Below are 20,490 nucleotides of genomic sequence, written 5' to 3' on the forward strand. Positions count from 1 at the left end.
TATCAACCCTTATTATAGATAAACAAAATTCTCTTTCTGGCTGCAAAAGAGTCCATCATATGAGCACATCAAAATTTATGTAATACTCCCTGGTTATTGAATATTATGTTGTTTTCATTTTTTTTCTCTCTCTCTTTTCTCTTTCCTTCCTTCTTACCTCCTTTCTTTATTTTCTTCCTTCTTTCCTCTGTTCCTTTCATTCTTCCTTCCTGCTATTATACAAAGCACAATAAACATCTTTGCATAACTGTGTCTAAATTTCTATTATTTCCTTAAGAAATGTTCCTGAAAGCGAAATTACTGAATCTATAAGGGTGAATACTTTAAAACTCTTGATACATAGAGTTATTTTTCAGAAAGAACCAACAAATTTATATTCCCACAATATATTGGGGTCCCCAAGTCACCATACATTCATAAAAAAAAATAATTACTTAAAAATAGAACTGCCATATGATCCAGCAATTCCACTCCTGGGTAAGTGTCCAAAGGAAATGAAAACAGGATATCAAAGGGATATATGCACTCCCATGTTTATTGCAGCACTATTCACAGTAGGCAAGGTATGGAAACAACTTAAGTGTCCATCAATGGATGAATGGAATATTATGCAGCGATGAGAAAGAAGGAAATCTTGCCATTCGCAACAACATGGATGGACCTTAATGGCACTATGCTAAGTAAGATAAGTCAGACAGAAAAAGACAAATACTATATGATATCATTTATATGTAGAACCAAAAATAAACTGAAGTTGTAAAAACAGAGAGTAGAATGGTAGTTACCAGGGACTGGGTGTGAGGGAATTGAGGAAATGTTTAAGGGTACAAACTTGCAACCAGTAGATAAATAAGTTCTGGAGATCTAATGCACAGCACAGTGATTGTAGACAACAGTACTGTATTATAAAAATCAAAGTTGCAGGACTTCCCTGGTGGTCCAGTGGTTAAGACTTTGCGCTTCCACTACAGGGGGCATGAGTTCAATCCCTGGTGGGGGAACTAAGATCCCACATGCCACGCAGCACGGCCAAACAAACAAAAAAAAGGCATTAAAAAAATGTCAAAGTTGCTGAGAGACTAGACCTTAAACATTCCCACCACAAAAAAGAACTGATAATTATGTAATGTGATAGAGGTGCCAGCTAACGCTATCATGGTAATCACACTGCAACATATACATGTATCAAACCAACACATTGTACACCTTAAACTTACATCAATTATATCTCAATAAAAATAACTTCTAAAACATAAAAGAAAAAATATTCCCTTCACATGTACCCGACACTGCCCAAGGGAAGCCTTTTTGGTCTTGGAGCGAGCCCAGAGGGTTCAAGCCTGTGCAGATAAATACAGAAGTCCTAGAGAGGTCTTTTCAGCTAGCCTGTGCAACTAAGAATTGGTAGTATTGACATACCTACAGCTGCTTGCTGCAAGATTCATTCTACTCCATTTTATCATTTTTTAGAACTTCCACATAAGCTGTGTGCTTATCCATGGAATTTCTTACAAGCCAAGAATGCATTTTAAATTGAACAGAGACATTAACAGGAAACCACGCATAGGTGTTAAATACACTTGCCTAGGAAAGACATAGACTAAGAAGTGATTAAAGGATTCAATCCTGGCATGAAGGAAATACAAAGTATCTGGCATTCTTCTGTAGAATTGTAATGTGAGATAAAGTCAAATAAATGACTTTTTCATGATTAAACACTTGTGGAATCATTGAATAGTAGTCAAAATATTTATATATATATTTAATTTATTCTATTAATTTACAAAGTTGTGTTAGTTTCTGATGTACAGCAAAGTGATTCAGTTATATATATATATATTTTTTTCATATTCTTTTCCATCATGGGTTATCACAGGATATTGAATACAGTTCCCTGTGCTCTACAGTAGGACCTTGTTGTTTATCCATTCTATGTATAATAGTTTGCAACTGCTAATTCCAGATTTCCAGTCCATCCCTCCCCCACCCTCAAAAGATTTATATTTATGTACCAGCTATTTCCTATACTGTTAATACTCTTCTACTTATTTCTTCAAGGTAATAGTGCTCAATTTATGCCATTTCATATAGAAGTAGGAATATGACTTCAGTATAGAAACAATGAAAAGGAGAAATGAAAAATGGAAGAGAAAAAGCAAAAAATCCTTAGCAAATATTTTCTATACCCAATTTTTTTTTTTTAAAGTAAGCGGTACCTTATTTTATTCTATTTATTTATTTATTTATTTATTTTTGTCTGTGTTGGGTCTTCGTTTCTGTGCCAGGGCTTTCTCTAGTTGCGGCGAGCGGGGGCCACTCTTCATCGCGGTGCGCGGGCCTCTCACTATCGCGGCCTCTCTTGTTGCGGAGCACAGGCTCCAGACGCACAGGCTCAATAATTGTGGCTCACGGGCCTAGTTGCTCCGCGGCATGTGGGATCTTCCCAGACCAGGGCTCGAACCCGTGTCCCCTGCATTGGCAGGCAGATTCTCAACCACTGCGCCACCAGGGAAGCCCCTATACCCAATTTTTAATCATATCTAAATTTTTCCCACTTACAAAATTTTCTGTGCATTTTAGATACCTCATAAAATTATGTAAATATACTTTAGCAGGCTGTAATCACCACTTAACTATAGAAACACAATCTAAACCTTTCCTAGAACCATGAAATTCTGTCTCAATTGTTAGATATAATAATCATTACTATTTGTTTGGGCCTAACTATTGGATCTAGTAGTTGCTTTCCACACGCTCTCAATTAACTGGCACAGCAATTGCGAAGTGGGATTTACCAAAAGCAAAACCTGAGATAAGAAATTGTGTGCAAGTAGATTATTTGGGAGGTGATCCCAGGAAGCACAAAGGAGATAGTGGAGAAAACGAGACAGGCAGGAGAGAAAAACCAATACGGGGTTTGTCAATGAGGTGGTTACCACTGTGGGGAATGGGGACTTGATCCAGCTGGGGACCCACTGAAGAGCTGTGTTAATGTGCCTCGGAGTTCTTCCACTGCGAGCCAGGAAGACTGTCTCTCACTGGTGGAGGGTTGCATTTGGGGACATTAAATCCCTGGTGCTTCTGGGCTGTGCAAGTCCCTGTGCACCAGAGGAAGCGCAGGGGCAGGGAAGGAGCTGGAAGTAGGCAGAGGTGGGCAGCTGACCAGTCTGGGCGCTGCCCCTGCAGCTGCCCTGGGCTGAGGGGCTCTGGGGCATGGCATCGCCAGTGTCTGCTGTAGTATTACTAACCTGGTTTTAAAGTCGAATAAACTGGGATTCAGAAAGGTTACTTGCCCAAAGTTACATTGCAAGTGAGTGTCAGAACTGGGGATCCATTTAGTGTGACTATAATCCCGTGTTCTTTACTCTTCCTAAAACATGTTAATGTTGTACGCACACCCTAATGATTCTGGAATTAATCACAGAAATTTGGAGCTAGGAAGTATATTATACATTGTTGAGTCGGTTCCCCAGGATGAGAATGGCCTCATTTCTTCTAAGTAGTATCGTGAGCCCTCTGTCTAATGGAATCTTAAAGATTGTTCCATATTTGATTATTTCTCTTCTTGCTGCCTAATACTTTCTCCTAGGAAGTCATCTCCTAAATAAAAGTGTCATAACTGAAATTAAATCAGCAGCTAAAAATAAATGAACTACTTGTTTTAGTCTCTAGGAGCCACTTTGGATGAACGAAAGTGTTATTCATTTAGCAAACTAAACATCGCCTGCATAATTTTACTCATGTTCACCATTTCCTCAGGTGCTATGAACAGGGACTCCTGTAGTTTTAAAATATGAGGAAAGTAATATAAGATGTTTTCTCTAGTGCAAAAGGCAATCTATAAAGACCCATCATAAGACTGTAATGACAATCATTTAAAATGAGAAAAAAAAGTCATTATACCATTTTTATCATGATTCGATGAACTAATTCAAGGAAGCACAGTAAATATTCTCATTTAAAATTACACTAAAATTAGACACATTGCTTGTGTCTAGGGGAAAACAAATCTTTTATCAAAATTTTAACTTGCAAATTAATGCCATATGCAGGGATTCTGATTTAGTATGATCAAAGTCACACATCTGATAATGATATGAGTCCTCACAAGGAAGACCCTATGTCCACACACAGACTAGTTATTTTCTTTATTATTTTTGCAGTTGTTTAAAAAAATCCTCATGTTATTTATATTCATTTTATAAATATTTAGTTTATATTATGCCACATGAATTGCTTTGAAGTTTTGTCCTTCTTTTCCCCTACTCATTGCCACAAAGAGTAGGATGTAACATCCTTTATTCCCAACTTATTGGAGTGATGTAATTTTTTTCATAGTGGACTTTTTCTTGTCCCTGTATAATCTTGAGTATTTCTGCCTTTGTATATGTGAATTTCCAAGAATGTCCTTCTTCCCATCTGGGGGAACAGGGAACAAAAGAAGGAGACCAAAGAGGAGAGGAAGGTGCAGAGCAAGTATGGAAATAATCAACCTTTCCAAAAGAATCAGTGTAATAAAAATACTTATTTAAAGAAATATAATGTGTTGCATTCATACATATTTGGATAGCAGCATCTGGTTTGTTTCAAGATCCAGGGAGATTTTTTCCCTGATGGAAATATATATATATATCATATGGCTAAAAGAGAGCCTCCAATTTCATCCTTTCACTTTCAGACAGACCTATCCCTAAGTAATTTTGGGTAGACAGGCTTCATTATCTTTGAAAAGGTTGATAAGAAGAGAAAGTGTCTTTTGAAAAGTACCCTTAGTAAACATTTGTATTGTAAAGTACAATTCAACTCTAAAAATGTCAATACCTTTATCTCTCACTTTAAGAAGTGCCTCAAAGTAGCACAGTTGCTACTTTCTATCTGTATTCAAGATTTTGTACTAAGTACTGTTCTGTAGTGTTCTCAGACTTCTTAGATAATGGCCCACTTAGCAAATGCTACCTTCCCCAGAGCTCTCCAGCAAATCTTCAACACCAAATGGGTGTCCAACAATTCCTTTCAAATCTGACACTATGCAGAGCCCACAGATTAAGGGCTCAGTCCCAAAAGACTGCCCCCACTTCAGACGCCAGCTACAAATTCAGGGGGCCATCTGCACTTCTGATGGACCAGCTTGACTACTAATTGAGGGTTTCTATGACCCCTCTGCAGGTTTGATAATTCGATAGAATGACTCACAGAACTCAGGAAAGCACTGTACTTAGAATTACTGTTTCATTATAAAGGATACAGCCAAATGGAAGAGATACATAAGGCAAAGTCTGCAATGGGGAAGGCCTGGGAGCTTGTGCCAGCCTCCTGGTACATTGATATACTTACCAATCAGGAAACCCTCTGAACCTCCTTAGAGTTTCTATCAAGGTTTCATTATATAGGCCTGATTGATTAAATCATTGGTCATGATTGGACTCAATCTCCCCATACCATTAGCAGTCACTCCCCGTTCTCCCCTCCCACAAGCCACCAGTAATCTACTTTCTGCCTCTATGGATTTGCCCACACTGCACATAACATATAAATGGAATCATACAATACATGGTTATTTGTGATTGGCTTCTTTCACCTAGCACAATATTCTCAAGTTTCATCCATGTTGTAGCACGTATCAGTAATCCATTCCTTTTAATTGCCAAATAATATTCCGTTGTATAGATATACCACATTTTGTTTATCCATTCATCAGTTGATGGACATGGTCTGTTTCCACTTTTTGGCTATTGTGAATAATGCTGCTGTGAACATTCGCACACAAGCTTTTATGTGAAATATGTTTTCATTTCTCTTGGATATGTACCCAGGAGCAGAGTTGCTGTCTCATATGGTATCTCTATATTCAACCCTTTGAAGAGTTACCAGACTGTTTTCCAAAGCAGCAGCTTTTACATTCCCATCAGTAGTGTATGAAGAGCACTAGATCTTGTATTTCCCTCCACCCACAAAGAAATTAAAAGTCTTACCTTTGGTCCAATTTTTTAAAACCTGGGAAAGGATTTTATTTGGCCTGGCCTGGGTCAGATGCTGACCTGTTTTCTCATCTCTGTTGTAAGAAAAGGGGTCATATAAAAAGATGGTTATCCAACACATGGCTATGGGAAGGAGTGTTTCCCTGGGAAAGGATACACTGCTATACTGGGCAGAAAAAACGCCTGCCACAGAAGCCTAAGATGTAAGAATACTGCTACCCCCAAGGGTAATTGTAACTGTGTAGGAGCATTGGGTTGATACAATGACTGCGAGGGTGCCTCTGGCATTTAGGTGGCATCTGGGGCCTGGAGGTGTAAATATCCTGAAATGTGCAAAACAGTCTCATTCAATAAAGATTTGTCCTGCCCAAAGGCCAATCATGTTCCAGTTGACAAACTCAGTTCTGTAATAATAAACTCTTCCTTTTTTTAGTTGGGAACATGCCTACTCAAAATAAAGATTTTATTTCAGCCTGCCTTTGTAACTAGATTAGGCCAGGTGACCAAGTTCTAGTCAATGGGATGGAAGTGGAAGTGATGTGTGTGACATCTGAGAAGTGTCCTTAGAGAGAGGGGTTATGCCCTCTCTTTGCCATTCTCCCTTCCTGCTAGCTGGGATGCAGATATGATGGCTGGCGCTGGAACAGCCATCCAGACTATGGAATGGAAATCCCATTTTAAGAAACGGTGGAACAGGATGGGAGGAACAAGATGATCAGAGACTGTCATACCCACTCTAGGCGGCCCATGGTTATGTGGGAAGGAATACACTTCTATCTCTCTTTTTTTTTTAATATAATGACTTTATTTATTTTTTATAAATTTATTTATGTATATTTTATTTTTGGTTGCCTTGGGTCTTCGTCGCTGCGCGCGGGCTTTCTCTAGTTGTGGCGAGCAGGGGCTACTCTTCGTTGCAGGGAGCGGGCTTCTCATTGTGGTGGCTACTCTTTGTTGCGGAGCATGGGCTCTAGGCACACGGGCTTCAGCGGCTGCAGCGCGGGCTCAGTAACTGTGGCTCTAGGGCTGCAGAGCGCAGGCTCGGTAGTTGAGGCACACAGGCTTAGTTGCTCCACGGCACGTGGGATCTTCCCGGACCAGGGCTCAAACCGTGTCCCCTGCATTGGCAGGTGGATTCTTTTTTTTTTTTTTTTTAAACATCTTTATTGAAGTATAATTGCCTTACAATGGTGTGTTAGCTTCTGCTTTATAACAAAGTGAATCAGTTATACATATACAATATGTTCCCATTTCTCTTCCCTCTTGCATCTCCCTCCCTCCCACCCTCCCCATCCCACCCCTCTAGGTGGCCACAAAGCACCGAGCTGATCTCCCTGTGCTATGCAGTTGCTTCCCACTAGCTATCTATTTTACATTTGGTAGTGTATATATGTCCATGACACTCTCTTACCCTGTCACATCTCACCCCACCCCCTCCCCATATCCTCAAGTCCATTCTCTAGTAGGTCTGTGTCTTTATTCCCGTCTTGCCACTAGGTTCTTCATGGCCTTTTTTTTTTTTTTTTCCTTAGATTCCGTATATATGTGTTAGCATACTGTATTTGTTTTTCTCTTTCTGACTTACTTCACTCTGTATGACAGACTCTAACTCCATCCACCTCATTACAAATACCTCCATTTCATGTCTTTTTATGGCTGAGTAATATTCCATTGTATATATGTGCCACATCTTCTTTATCCATTCATCTGTCGATGGACATTTAGGTTGCTTCCATGTCCTGGCTATTGTAAATAGAGCTGCAATGAACATTGTGGTACATGACACTTTTTGACCTATGGTTTTCTCAGGGTATATGCCCAGTAGTTGGATTGCTGGGTCGTATGGTAGTTCTATTTGTAGTTTTTTAAGGAACCTCCATACTGTTCTCCATAGTGGCTGTATCAATTTACATTCCCACCAACAGTGCAAGAGAGTTCCCTTTCCTCCACACCCTCTCCAGCATTTATTGTTTCTAGATTTTTTGATGATGGCCATTCTGACCGGTGTGAGATGATATCTCATTGTAGTTTTGATTTGCATTTCTCTAATGATTAATGATGTTGAGCATTCTTTCATGTGTCTGTAGGCCATCTGTATATCTTCTTTGGAGAAATGTCTATTTAGGTCTTCTGCCCATTTTTGGATTGGGTTGTTCGTTTTTTTGTTATTGAGCTGCATGAGCTGCTTGTAAATCTTGGAGATTAATCCTTTGTCAGTTGCTTCATTTGCAAATATTTTCTCCCATTCTGATGGTTGTCTTTTGGTCTTGTTTATGGTTTCCTTTGCTGTGCAAAAGCTTTTAAGTTTCATTAGGTCCCATTTGTTTATTTTTGTTTTTATTTCCATTTCTCTGGGAGCTGGGTCAAAAAGAATCTTGCTGTGATGTATGTCATAGAGTGTTCTGGCAGGTGGATTCTTAACCACTGCGCCACCAGGGAAGTCCCTAGATAGTTATTGTTTTAAGTCTAATGTTGCTGAAGGCTTATATTAGGTGTAGCCCCAGCCCCTTGGGCTTATGGTATTATTTCCTTGGCTTAAAGTTTAGTATTATCTTTAGTTCATAGTTTCCTTGTGAGAATTACTTAAAATTACTTTCCTTCTTGGTTAAGATTAATTTGAAACTAGATACTGATAAGTACAATCTGTAAATCCACTCAACAGGCATACAAATAGCAAAAAAGTTACAGTATATCCTGAAAGCAAACAGCAAGGATGCCACTATCGACCTCTTCTAGTCGTAGAATCTTCCTTAGGGTATTTCCCTCACTGCCTGTGACATGAGTCGCCCAAGTAAGAACAGCTATGTCCATCTGTATATGTGTAGGGCACCTCCCTCACTAGTATATGAATGCAATGAGCACACTACCAGACACATAGTAGGCACATGTGTTACAGTGTGTAATACACATGTGTTAAGTGAATGAATACACGTGTTACAGTGTGTAATACACATGTGTTAAGTGAATGAATAAGGAAGAAAAGTAGATCTTTGTAGGTAGATCTCGAAGATCTTGATCTTGTACGCAATGAAGAACCATGGCAGAGTTGTTTTGGAGCTTTGTTTGTTTATTGTTTTAACAAGAAAGTGAATGATCAGATCTGGTTTTTAGGCTTATAAAATGAGCAGCAGGGTGGAGGATGGACTGGAGTTGGAGAGGGGAAACTAGAGGTGCGGAGACTGGTCAGGGGGCTAGCGCAACAGTCCAGGTGAAAGATGCAAGAGCCTAGGACTTCCCTCGTGGCGCAGTGGTTAAGAATCCGCCTGCCAGGACTTCCCTGGTGGCGCAGCGGTTGGGAGTCCGCCTGCCAGTGCAGGGGACACGGGTTCGAGCCCTGGTCCGGGAAGATCCCACATGCCGTGGAGCAACTAAGCCCATGCGCCACACTACTGAGCCTGCTCTCTAGAACCCGTGAACCTCGGCTGCTGAGCCCATGTGCCGCAACCGCTGAGGTCCGTGCACCTGGAGCCCGCGCTCGGAGATGGGAGGGGCCACCGCGGTGGGAGGCCCGCACACCGCAGCGAGGGGTGGCCCCTGCTTGCTGCAGCTGGAGGGAGCCTGCGCCCAGCGACGAGGGCCCAATGCAGCCAAAGAATAAATAAATAAATAAATTTATTAAAAAAAAAAAATCCACCTGCCAATACAGGGGACACGGGTTCCATCCCTTGTCCAGAAAGATCCCACACGCCATGGAGCAACTAAGCCCGTGCGCCACAACTACTGAATCTGCGCTCTAGAGCCCGTGAGCCACAACTACTGAAGCCCATGCGCTTAGAGCCCATGCTCCGCAACAAGAGAAGCCAGCGCAATGAGAAGCCCACGCACCACAGCAAACAGAAGGTCCCGCTCGCCACAAGTAGACAAAGCAGCAACAAAGACCCAACGCAGCTAAAAATAAATTTTAAAAAAATTTTTAGTTATTAAAAAAAAAAGAAAGATGCAAGAGCCTGAACTATGGCAGAGACCAGGCGAATGGGTATGAGACAAAGTTCATGAGATGGAGTTGACAGCACTTGATGACTAACTGGCAGTGGGGGTGAGGAAAGTGGGATTAATTCAAGTTGTCTAGTTTGCAATGTGAGACTAGAGCTCAGGAGGAAGGCCTGGGGGGTGGAGGGGAAGCGATGTATTTGGAGGTGATAATTAAAACAATATTTGATGACGTTTCTCCCAAGGGGAGTGTATATTTGAAAGATGGGTCCATCCTATCACTACTCACCTTTAAAACTGTTGGCCACCTATGATCTAAAAGATAAAATCCAAATGTCTTTTTTTTTTTTTTTTTTGGCTGTGCCGTGCAGCTTGTGGGATCTTAGTTCCCCGACCAGGGATTGAACCCAGGCCACAGCAGTGAAAGTGTCAAGTCCTAACCACTGGACCACCAGGGAAGTCCCCAAATCCAAATATCTTAATCTGATATTCAAAACCCTGCCCAGTCTAGTACAAGCCTATCTCTTGCTCAGTCATTTATTCAACCCACCAGCCTTCACATAGAGCCTGGAAATGCCATGGTCTATGTTGGGGACAGAGAGATAATAAGTCTTGGCTGTTGTCCTGGGGGGAGGTCTACTGCGGAAGAGAGACAACAAAACAGACCAATAGCTTTCGATAAAATCAGGATAGTAATGGGGACGATCTCATAGGGTTGTAGCAGGCATTAAGTGAGTTCATACACATAAAGCCCTTAAAACAGTGCTGAATATGCACTAGCTATTATTATTATAGGAGACGCATGTACTGGGACTGGGGGTGTGGCTTCTTTGACTGGGCGACCACTGAGTTGAATCTTGAAGAGCATTTAAGTTAGCCAGGATAAACGGAGAAGGGGTGGGGCTGGGGAGACATTCCTGAACTTCCTCCTATTCCCTTGTATAGTGAGATGAATAGTGGCCACCCAAAATATACGTCCATGTCCAAGTCTCTGGAACCTGCGAATGTTACTTTACTTGTAAAAAGGTAAAGATCTGCAAATGTAATTAAATTAAGGTTCTTATGATCAGATCATCCTGGATTATCTGAGTGGGCCCTAAATCCCATGACGAATGTCCTTGTAAGAGACAGAAGAGGAGAAGGCCATGTGAAGATGGAGCCAGAGATGGGAGTGATGTGAACATAAGCCAAGGAAGTTAAGGAATGCAGACAGTTACCAGGGGCTGGAAGAGGGAAAGAAGGATTCTCTCCTAGAGTCTCCAGAGGGAGTCTGGCCTGCCAGCACCTTGGTTTCCAATGTCTCGCCCCATGAACTGCGAGAGAATAAATCTCTGTTATATTACTGCTTCCACCGCCACCTCCCAGTTTGTGATAATGCGTTACAGCAGCCCCCGGAAACGAATACACCTTGTTATTCTGAGTCCTCTCCACAGCTAGTTCTTTGCTAGTGGTGAAGAGGACACAGGCCTAGCTCTCACGGAACCTGTGTTCTTGTTGAGGGGACCACATAAAAATGAACAAATAGAAAATTTATTTGTAATAGTGGAGTGTTAGGTGCTGTGAAAGTAGAGCACCAGAATTGTATATCCAATTGTCCACTTGCCATCTCTACTTAAATACCTAATGGGCATCTCAAACTTAACTTTCCCCAAATAGAAGTGCCTGGAGGTGCCTGGCAGTGGAAGCTGATTGATCCACACAGTCAGGAAAGGCCTCTGCGAGGAGGTGACACACGCAGGAATGCTGAGGGTGAGCTCAGGCAGTGACTGAACGAGGGCGGTTCAGAGCAAAATGCTCATTTTTTGGTTTTGTTTTGTTTTAGGAAGGAAAGCAGCCCTTGAGAATGACGAGAGGACGAGGATGAAGATAACAAGGGGGAGGGGTAACAGAAGGAGTAAGGGTCCCGAGGAGGCAGAAGTGATGTGAGGCTAAGGGGAGAAAGCAGAGCAGGGATCAGGGTCCTCGAAGGGAGAAGCAGGAAGAGAGCAGGGGTTAAACAATGCTGACTCAAAACTCAAACTGTCGGAGTTTGAATCCTGGCTCTGCCACTTATGGGTTACAATATAGTAGGAAATCACATTATTTGGATCTTGATGTCCTCCACTATAAAATAAGGATACTAATAGCTCCTACCGCATAGGAATTTGTTCGGAGAATTAAATATATTAATATGTGTGAAGTACTTGGTTCCATGTCTGGCGCAGAGCATGCAATCAATGTCATTATTACTATAGAGATCATGAGAAGGGACATCAAGTCTGGAATCAGAATGTGAGTACTGGAAGCAACTTCAGAAGCATCTGATCTAATTCCTTCACTGTACAAATGGAGAAACTGAGACCCAGAGAGTTTGTATATTGACCAGTTTAAAGAGATAGTTTAGGCAGAGTCAAGACTAGAGTAACTGCTTGAAAGTCTGCGCTTTTTCTAGGTGAGCATCACAGATAGACTTGGGAATCCTAAGAATACAGGTGGTAATTGAATCTGGAAAAATAGACAACATCACTCAGGTAGAACCCAGAGAACGAGTAGGGAACATGGAAAGAAGAGTTAGCAAGGGAGAGTCAGAGTTGGATCAGGGAGGTAAGAGAAGAACCAGAAAAGAGCAATGGTCATAGAAGCCAAGACAGAGATTTCAAAGGGAGAAAATGGTCAACTGGGTCAAATACTCCAGAGAGTCGAGGAAAGATTATGACTCTGGTGCAAAATGCTAGATTTGAGGTCAGCTTGATTTGAGCACCAGTTCCACAAACCACTAAGCTCTGAAACTTGGTTTTCCTATATGTAAAATCGGGGTATACATGGAAAATCTGCTGACTCCTTTAACAAACTTTAAACTTTTAAATCTTGTAAAGTTGTCAATGGAGGGAGACTTTTCCATTCGGGGAGGGGTCAGTGGACCTTACTCCAGACCCTGGAATTAACCTTACTCGCTGGGTGTCTCACACTAATGTCTATTACAGCCACAAGCAGCAGACTGGCCTTAGGGGAACAAAACAGGATTTTATAGTTTCTCTCACTGCCATAGCATGACTGAGACAGGTCATAATATTTAAGCAAAATACTACTAAAGATTAGACCCCAAATGCTGAGGCTGATTATGGATGTCTTTTCTTCTCTTTCTAGGTTCCTTCCCTAGATAAATTCATCTAATCCCATAACTTTCAAATACCATCTCAATGCCCAAGACTCTCAGATTTATATCTCCAGCTCTGACCTCACTCCTGAGCAATTGCCTATTCTAGATCATTACTTAGATGGCTAATGTTCAGCGCAAACTTAACCTTTCCAAAAGGGAACACTCATCTTCCTGCCCCCAATCTTGGTAAATTTATATTCAACCCACTAGCACATTCTCCAGTTTCTATCTCTAGAATATTTTCCAAATCTCAATACTCTACACCCAATACCTTGCTATTCCAAGCTACCACCATCTCTTGCCTCGCCCTCTGCAGTCATCTCTGACTGGATTTTCTGTTTCTACTTTGGCATCCCCTATAATCTACCCTCAACACAGCAGCCAGATGTTCTGTTATACATAAATCACATGTAACTCTCTTGATTATAAACCTCCAATAGCTTCCCATCACGCTTAGATGAAAACCCAAACCCCATTAGGCCTTGCAGGACCAAGACCCTGCTCACTGTTTGGACTTCTTACTCCACACTTTCGTCCTTCACTGTGCTCCAGCTTAGCCCCTGGTTTTCTTTCTGTTCCTCAAATACACCATACTCATTTCTTTTCTTTTATTTTCATTTTCTTTTTCTTTTCAAACTTTAAAAAAATTATATTAATTTATTTATTTGGCTGCATCGGGTCTTAGTTGCATCATGCGAACTCTTAGTTGCTGCATGTGGGATCTAGTACCCTGACCAGGGATCGAACCCAGGCCCCCTGCACTGGGAGCGCAGAGTCTTAGCCACTGGACCACCAGGGAAGTCCCTCATTTTCTTTTTAAAATATATATAATTTTTATTTGTCAATTATACCTCAATAAAGCTGGGGAAAATATTGCAGGCTTGGGCAACTTCCCCCAATTAAAAAAAACAACAACAAGAGTTTCTTTCCTTGTTAGGAATATACTTGATAATAAAGCATGAACAATTATAAACACATATTTTTTTTCCTTTTCTGATAAGAATTTTGTGGAATAAGACATAGAGAACAGACTTGTGGTTGCCAAGGGGGAGGGGTGTGGGGGAAGGATGGATTGGGAGTTTGGGATTAGCAGATGCAAACTATTATATATAAAATGGATAAACAACAAGGTCCTACTGTGTAGCACAGGGAACTATATTCAATATCCTGTGATAAACCATAATGGAAAAAAATATGAAAAAGAATATAAATACATATATATGTATGTATAACTGAATCACTTGGCTGTATGGTAGAAATTAACACAACATTGTAAATCAACTATACTTCAATAAAATAAATTTAAAAAAAGAATTTTGGGAAATAAATGTATCACAATTCTTGTGTTTGTATGGCACAAATCTATAGCAGTTCTACAAACAACCAGCATATTTGTGTGTGAAGTAAAATGCTTTAAGCTCCAAACTATCAATATTAAAGAGTAAATTTCAACCATATGTTAAGAGAAGAAAATAAATTATCTTTCTTATTCTCTCTAAAGAGGAGAGTGAAAATTTTGATGAGATGGTCAAAGAGTGTGCACTAAACAATACAGACGAAGTTGTCATAAAAGTTTATTAGGCAATTAATTTATAAACATATTATGCTAATTTATATGGAATTTGTGGCATTTCGCTAGCTTTCTATAATATCACACTCATTTCTGACAAACATTAGCTATTCCCTCTGTCTGGAATGCTTTCCCACCCTGCTCCCCTCTCTTCCACCTTCACATGGCTTGTCTCCTCCTTATCACTGAGGTCCCTGTTGATCGGTATCTTCTAAGAGAGAACTTCCCTGTCCATCCTGGCCAGAGTAGCTCTCCAGTCAGTATCATATCAGTTGGCTTTTGTATCTCATCACTTATCTGGTGATACTTTCTTGTTTATTTTTATGTTTATTGTCTCTTTTCCCTACTGGAGTATAAGTTTCCTAAAAGAGATTTTTGTCTGTTTGCTTTACCATTGTGTTCCAGCCCCAGAAAAGCACATACATGGTAGGCCCTCAATAAATATTGGTGAATAAATAAATGATTAAAGGCTCAGGACAGGAGAAGGGAAATAAATGCAGAGAGCCCCATATCATTCGATGATCTGGCTTGTAACTTAGCACCCTCAACCTCAGCTTGTAGCCCAGCATAAAAATGCTTTCCCCTTGCTACTTCAGAGCACCCTCGGGAGTACCCAGACTTGTGGAAATCCAAACCTGAGAGGGACAGAGAAGGAGGAGGAGGGGGAGGAGGGGGAAAAGGAGAGGGAAGAAAGCGGGGGAGAGAGAGAGAGAGTGGGCCAGCACCCTAGTTTTCTCTCCTGCCTTTCTGTGGTACATCTTAACTATAGCTTCACCTGGGGATCTGTCCACCTACCTGGAGGGTTGACATTGAACAGCTGCACCTTCTTGGGTGGAGATTCCATTCTACATCCACAGTAGAGGTTTGGACTGAAGGCAAAGAATAAGCACATCGGAATACATCCTACAAAACATACATACATATTGATAGCAAGGAGAGCTACTTCCTGCAAGAGGATGACCTCTGTCCTACACAGTTCCCATACTTGTTTTGAGGATCAAATAAAGGAGAGTAATCTAGAACGTGACACACATGCGTCAGTCACAATACTATACTGTTAGCAGAGCGACTGCTCCTGGCAAAATGCCATTTGTGTTACTCATACCACGGTACTAAAGACTGACGTACATGATTCATGGTTATCCTCTCCATCCTAGATGACTTCAGTAACCTGCGTGACTCATTCAACACCCTGTCTCACAGTTCCCTGATGTTATCTCCTCCAGTGCCTCTCACTTCCACTACATATGGTCACACTCTGAATCTTGTCATCACCTCCAAGTGATCCCACTTTGGAAACCTTAAGCCCCAAGACCTAAGAATATTTGATGCCCTGATTACAGTAACCTAAACTTCAAGCTCTATATACACTTACTGCCTTTGTACCTACTTTTCAGCCCCACCAAGACTTCTTCAAATCTTTTCTCCTGATCTCTTGGTCCCCTAATGAATGCAATAGCCATTTTTCTTCTTTCTGTTCTCAATGGGATAAGTGTCTGTCTCTGTCCTGTCCTAGGTAATCTCTCCACCTGGACTCTGGACTCCAGCCCCACCCCCATGCCCTGTTTCATCAATTATTTACCCTCTCCTCTAGGTCTTTCAACTTATCCTCTCTTGGCTTTTTTCCCTCAGCACATAGACATGATCATATCTCTTCTAACAACTACCAAAAACAAATCTTAGGTTACATGATCTGATATTCTCCATATCTAGAATTCTCTTTCTCCTTCCTTTCATGGTCAAGTCTTTCTTACCCTACTCACTCTGCATCCCTCTGTAACCTGATGTCTGTCCCCACCACTCTTCTGAAACTGCTCCAGACCTGGCCCCAGCGACCTAACAGGCTACGGTCACATTTCACTTCGTATCTAACTTGGCATCAACTCTAGAAAGCTGTTCACCCCTCTGCTTCTGTGCTTCCGTGATACCACGCTCAGTGGTGTTCCTCTTCCCCCTCTAGCTGTTCCTTCTAAGTCTCCTAACAGGTTTATTTTCCTCTTTGTCCTTGGTAAATGTGGATTCACCCTGCACCCTGCTCCTTTCCCACCGCTGGCATATCTCTTTCTGAGCAATTTTATCATCACCTGTGGCTTAGATGACTGTTTATGTATACTAAAGTCATACACTCTTGGAGCCTCCAACCTATATGGCCAACTGCCTCCTAGACATTCCTGTTTTTATGGCCTGTAGGCACCTCAACTTAATATGTCCCAAACTGAATTGATCATCTTTCCCATTTCCAAAACTGACTTTTTGGTCTACATTTACTATTCGCGTATATGGTTACAACCGTCCATCCAGAGACTCAGGCCAGATGCATGAGAGAAGCCAGCTTACTCCTCACCTCCAGACTCCTCTGGCTCCAAATCCCATTGACTTGGCCCCCTATCTCTCCAATCCATCCATTCATCTCTCTTTCTCTGACACTGCTGAACTTAGACATTTGGCTCCCTTTTCTGGATCATCTCAGTAATTTCCAGACTGTTCTTCCTGCTGGCCTCCATCTCCCTCCTCCAGTCTAAAGATTTGATATTGCTTTTTCTCCCTTTGTCATTGTTATTCATTTATGGCTTTTTTTTCTTTAGTGTCTTTTTCAAACTAAAAAGGAATATACTCTCATTGTAAAATAGCCAATAGTTCATAAGGCTGTAAAGAAAAAGTTAGTTACCCCGATCCAATCCTCAAATCTTATTCCCAGTACACTTTTCTTTCTAAAAATAAAATTTTATTAAACATGCTGTATTTCTTCTACTTTAAGAAGCACTTCCCCCGACACACACACACATTTTAACATCTCTGAAATCAAACTGTATCATACAGTCAATGGTGCCTTAGATTTGGTTAAATTCATTATTGGTCTGCAAAGTGCTATTTTTACTTGTTAACATGGGTCATGATTCCAAACCAGCAATTACCTCCAGGATAACCTTAATAAAGTACAAATCTGGTAGGGTCACTACCCTCCCAAAAATTCTTCAAAGATTCCCCTCCCCACCCCACCTCCACTCCCCAGGTCCTTCATTTTCTGACTCCCTCCTACTTCTGCAAGTCTTGTTTCCAGCACATCCTCACACATCCTCTTCCTTAAAGCCAGGTAGATCTGTTTGCAGTTAGTTCCCCAGATAGACTCTGCTGAGCCAGATCTTGGTGCTTTTGTACCAATGTTTCCTCTGCCTCTTCCTCACATCCTCTACTCCAAGTTGCCTCTTATTGGAAAATTGTCCCAATCCCCCAAACTGAGTCTAGGCTCTGCCTTTATGTGCTGCCTCTCAATTTTTCCAGCATCTGATGCACTTAACGCACAAGTTTAAGCCATTTCTCTTGTTTGTTGCTCCCAGTAAATAGTGAGCTCTCAAGCATGTGTTCCAGCACTGCCAGGGCAACATAGGTGCCCCATAAATATTTCTGAAGATGAGGAACTATACATGAGGGAAGCATAAAAATGTTCCCTGAGATAAGGTGAAGAGCATTCTAATTAACTATCACCTTAACCTGAGACAAGAGAGAGAAAAAGGAAGAGAGAAGATCTGGACACCAAACCACCTGGGCATCCAGAAAGCTAAAGCAATGGTTTTGTTTTTCTTCCCTTTCCCCGTTTTCTACTCCTCCAGACCTGCTAATTCCACCCTCAACTAAAGATAATCTGATTTCAACAACCATGACTTTGATGACCCCTTCCTTTCTTTCTAGTCCTAAGTGCTTCAAGTTCAAACCTCTATGTCATCACCCCCTCTTGCCACAAGTCCCCTATTTTGTAACCAGAGTTTTGGAAAGTACCAAAGGGGGATTCTTTCCACTTGCCACTCTTCAGTGCCCCCCTGAGTTTTCTGTTTGGACTCCCTCCTGCCCCAGTTGTGGACACACCTGGCAAGTTCTATCAAGCCTCCATCAAGAAAAAAAAAACCACACAGACACATACAAAAGGAAGCTAAAGTTTAACACAAAACCTTTATTTTAATAACTAGTCTAAAGGCTTGACGTTAAGGTAGAGACCTCAGTGGAAAACATTTACCCCCTCTTAACCCAGTATTGGGTTTGGATTCAAGAAAATGCTGAAAATAGAAAACAATGTTTCCCAGTTCTTCTTTCTGACCTAAATAATTTAAAGCCAAGGATTGCAATTCATTCATGGAAAAGTACCAGGGTATGTTGGAGACTTAAAACAAAGCTCAGTTAATGTGGGTATGCGGCATCAGTAAAATTGGCCCATGATAACACATGTTGACAATTGTGCGGCCAACATACTTTCAGTACCCTCCCTCAGCAAAAAGAACAGGGACACATGAAACAATTAGAAATAGTAGAGCAAAAGAAGAAAGAGTGGAAAGATGAGGGGAGTACAGGAAGGAAGACTGGCATTGACAGGGCAGGAGAAAATAGGAAATATAGCCAACAGAGCATTCCAAAAAATAAGCATATTTGCTGTCACAGTTGGGGCTGAGGATAAACAACCAATCACAATGGAAAGAAATAAGAAGACAGCTAAAGAAAAGAATGGGAGAGGTCGTGGAGTCAGATAGGTAAGTAGATAAAACAAGGAAAGTATTTTTGGCATGTAACTAGGACTGATAAAGAAACTGGATAAGACCAGAAGGATTATTACAGAAAGGGCAGGATCAACATGTGGACAAGTGAAATGTAGGGGGAAAGCAACTGTTAGGAAACGTGCTGTGATTCTACGGTCTTGAAGAGGCCAATGTTTTGAAACTAGAGTTTTTCAAGCTCTAGTCTACAAATGGACGTGGAATTAGGAAGTTCACGGCCCCGCAGGGGAGAATTAGAGTCAAGCAGACATTCCAGTGTTGGGAGCAGCAGGGTCAAATCAAGGAGCCTGTAATGCTTAACATTCTGAAGGTGTAGAGGAAACCTCACATTCGGAGGGAAAGACTTCACCACTTAAGCTAACACAAAAGAGACTGTACAAATCTCTTCTTCTGTTCATAAATTGTGTACTAAATAAAAACAAAGGCACCAAATACCTTAACTGTCGAGACGTTAATTCCTGTTCATCTCAGTTACTAGGGAATTCAACATCAAATTAGATTTTTCCGGCACCTTAACGTGAGACTGTCAGGAAGGAAAAAGGCCTTCCTTTTTCCTGTAACCAACCTGTAATCTTCAGAGTGATTTCTCTTTTCGGTACAGACTTCGGTGTATTTGGACCCGTAGGCGCCAGGGTCCGGAGGAGCCGCCCCAGCAGTATCACCAGATCAAGATAGGCTTGTTTTGGATGCAAAATGAGTTTTCCCCGACCTCGATACTGCCTCAGGGTATCTGAAATTAATAGCCTACATCGTTAATAAAGGTATGTTTTGGAGAGACAGCAAGATGCTGGTTAATTTGCACCTTCTTCCCCACCCAGCGGCTTCAGCCGTGACTAACGAAGCGAAAGGAGAGGGCAAGAACAGGTCTATTGTTTTCGTTTCCTACGTGGCCGAAACCCAAAGGAGCATCGGGTCGCCTACCTGCCTTCCATTCCCCGGCCCGGGAGCGGCTGCGCGACCTGCCGGGCTGTACGTTGCCGGCTCCGGCTAGCTGGCGACCTCACCTACGGCGCTCTTCCGGGCTCGGACCAGCCTGACTCATCTGGGATGGGTGGCAGGGGTGGGCGAGACCTCAGAGGGTGGAGGGACAGAAGGAGGCGGGCCGTGCCCTTCCCCCAGAGCCGGGGAGGAGGCGTCGCCAGGGCGCAGGTGAAACCGACTCCGACCTATCCCGGGAACTTTCGCAGCGGGGACTCGCTGCGCGAGGCGCGCATCGCGCAGGGGCGGCCTGGGAGCCGCCCTCTCCCACCCTGGGCTGCGCGCGGGGGCTCAGCCCCGGGGCCTGTCCCCGGGGGACCCGCGGCCCTCTTGGCACGTTCAGGGGCTGCA

The 20,490-nt window shown here is 42.1% G+C and overlaps 2 long non-coding RNA genes across 2 annotated transcripts in view; both read right to left on the reverse strand.

Moving 5' to 3' along the window:
- The window catches only part of LOC309627486, a 564,569-nt gene that overhangs the window by 451,226 nt on the left and 92,853 nt on the right, over positions 1-20,490 (reverse strand). The window lies entirely within an intron of this gene.
- LOC309627479 lies at positions 2,229-20,171 on the reverse strand. Its single transcript, XR_014243754.1, has 3 exons — positions 20,083-20,171; positions 19,727-19,891; positions 2,229-15,520 (listed from the first exon to the last, which is right to left on the reverse strand). It is a non-coding gene; the product is annotated as an uncharacterized lncRNA (long non-coding RNA).

The sequence above is a fragment of the Balaenoptera borealis genome (genome assembly GCF_965194805.1).
Source record: "Balaenoptera borealis genome assembly, chromosome: 4".
NCBI classification, from domain to species: domain Eukaryota; kingdom Metazoa; phylum Chordata; class Mammalia; order Artiodactyla; family Balaenopteridae; genus Balaenoptera; species Balaenoptera borealis.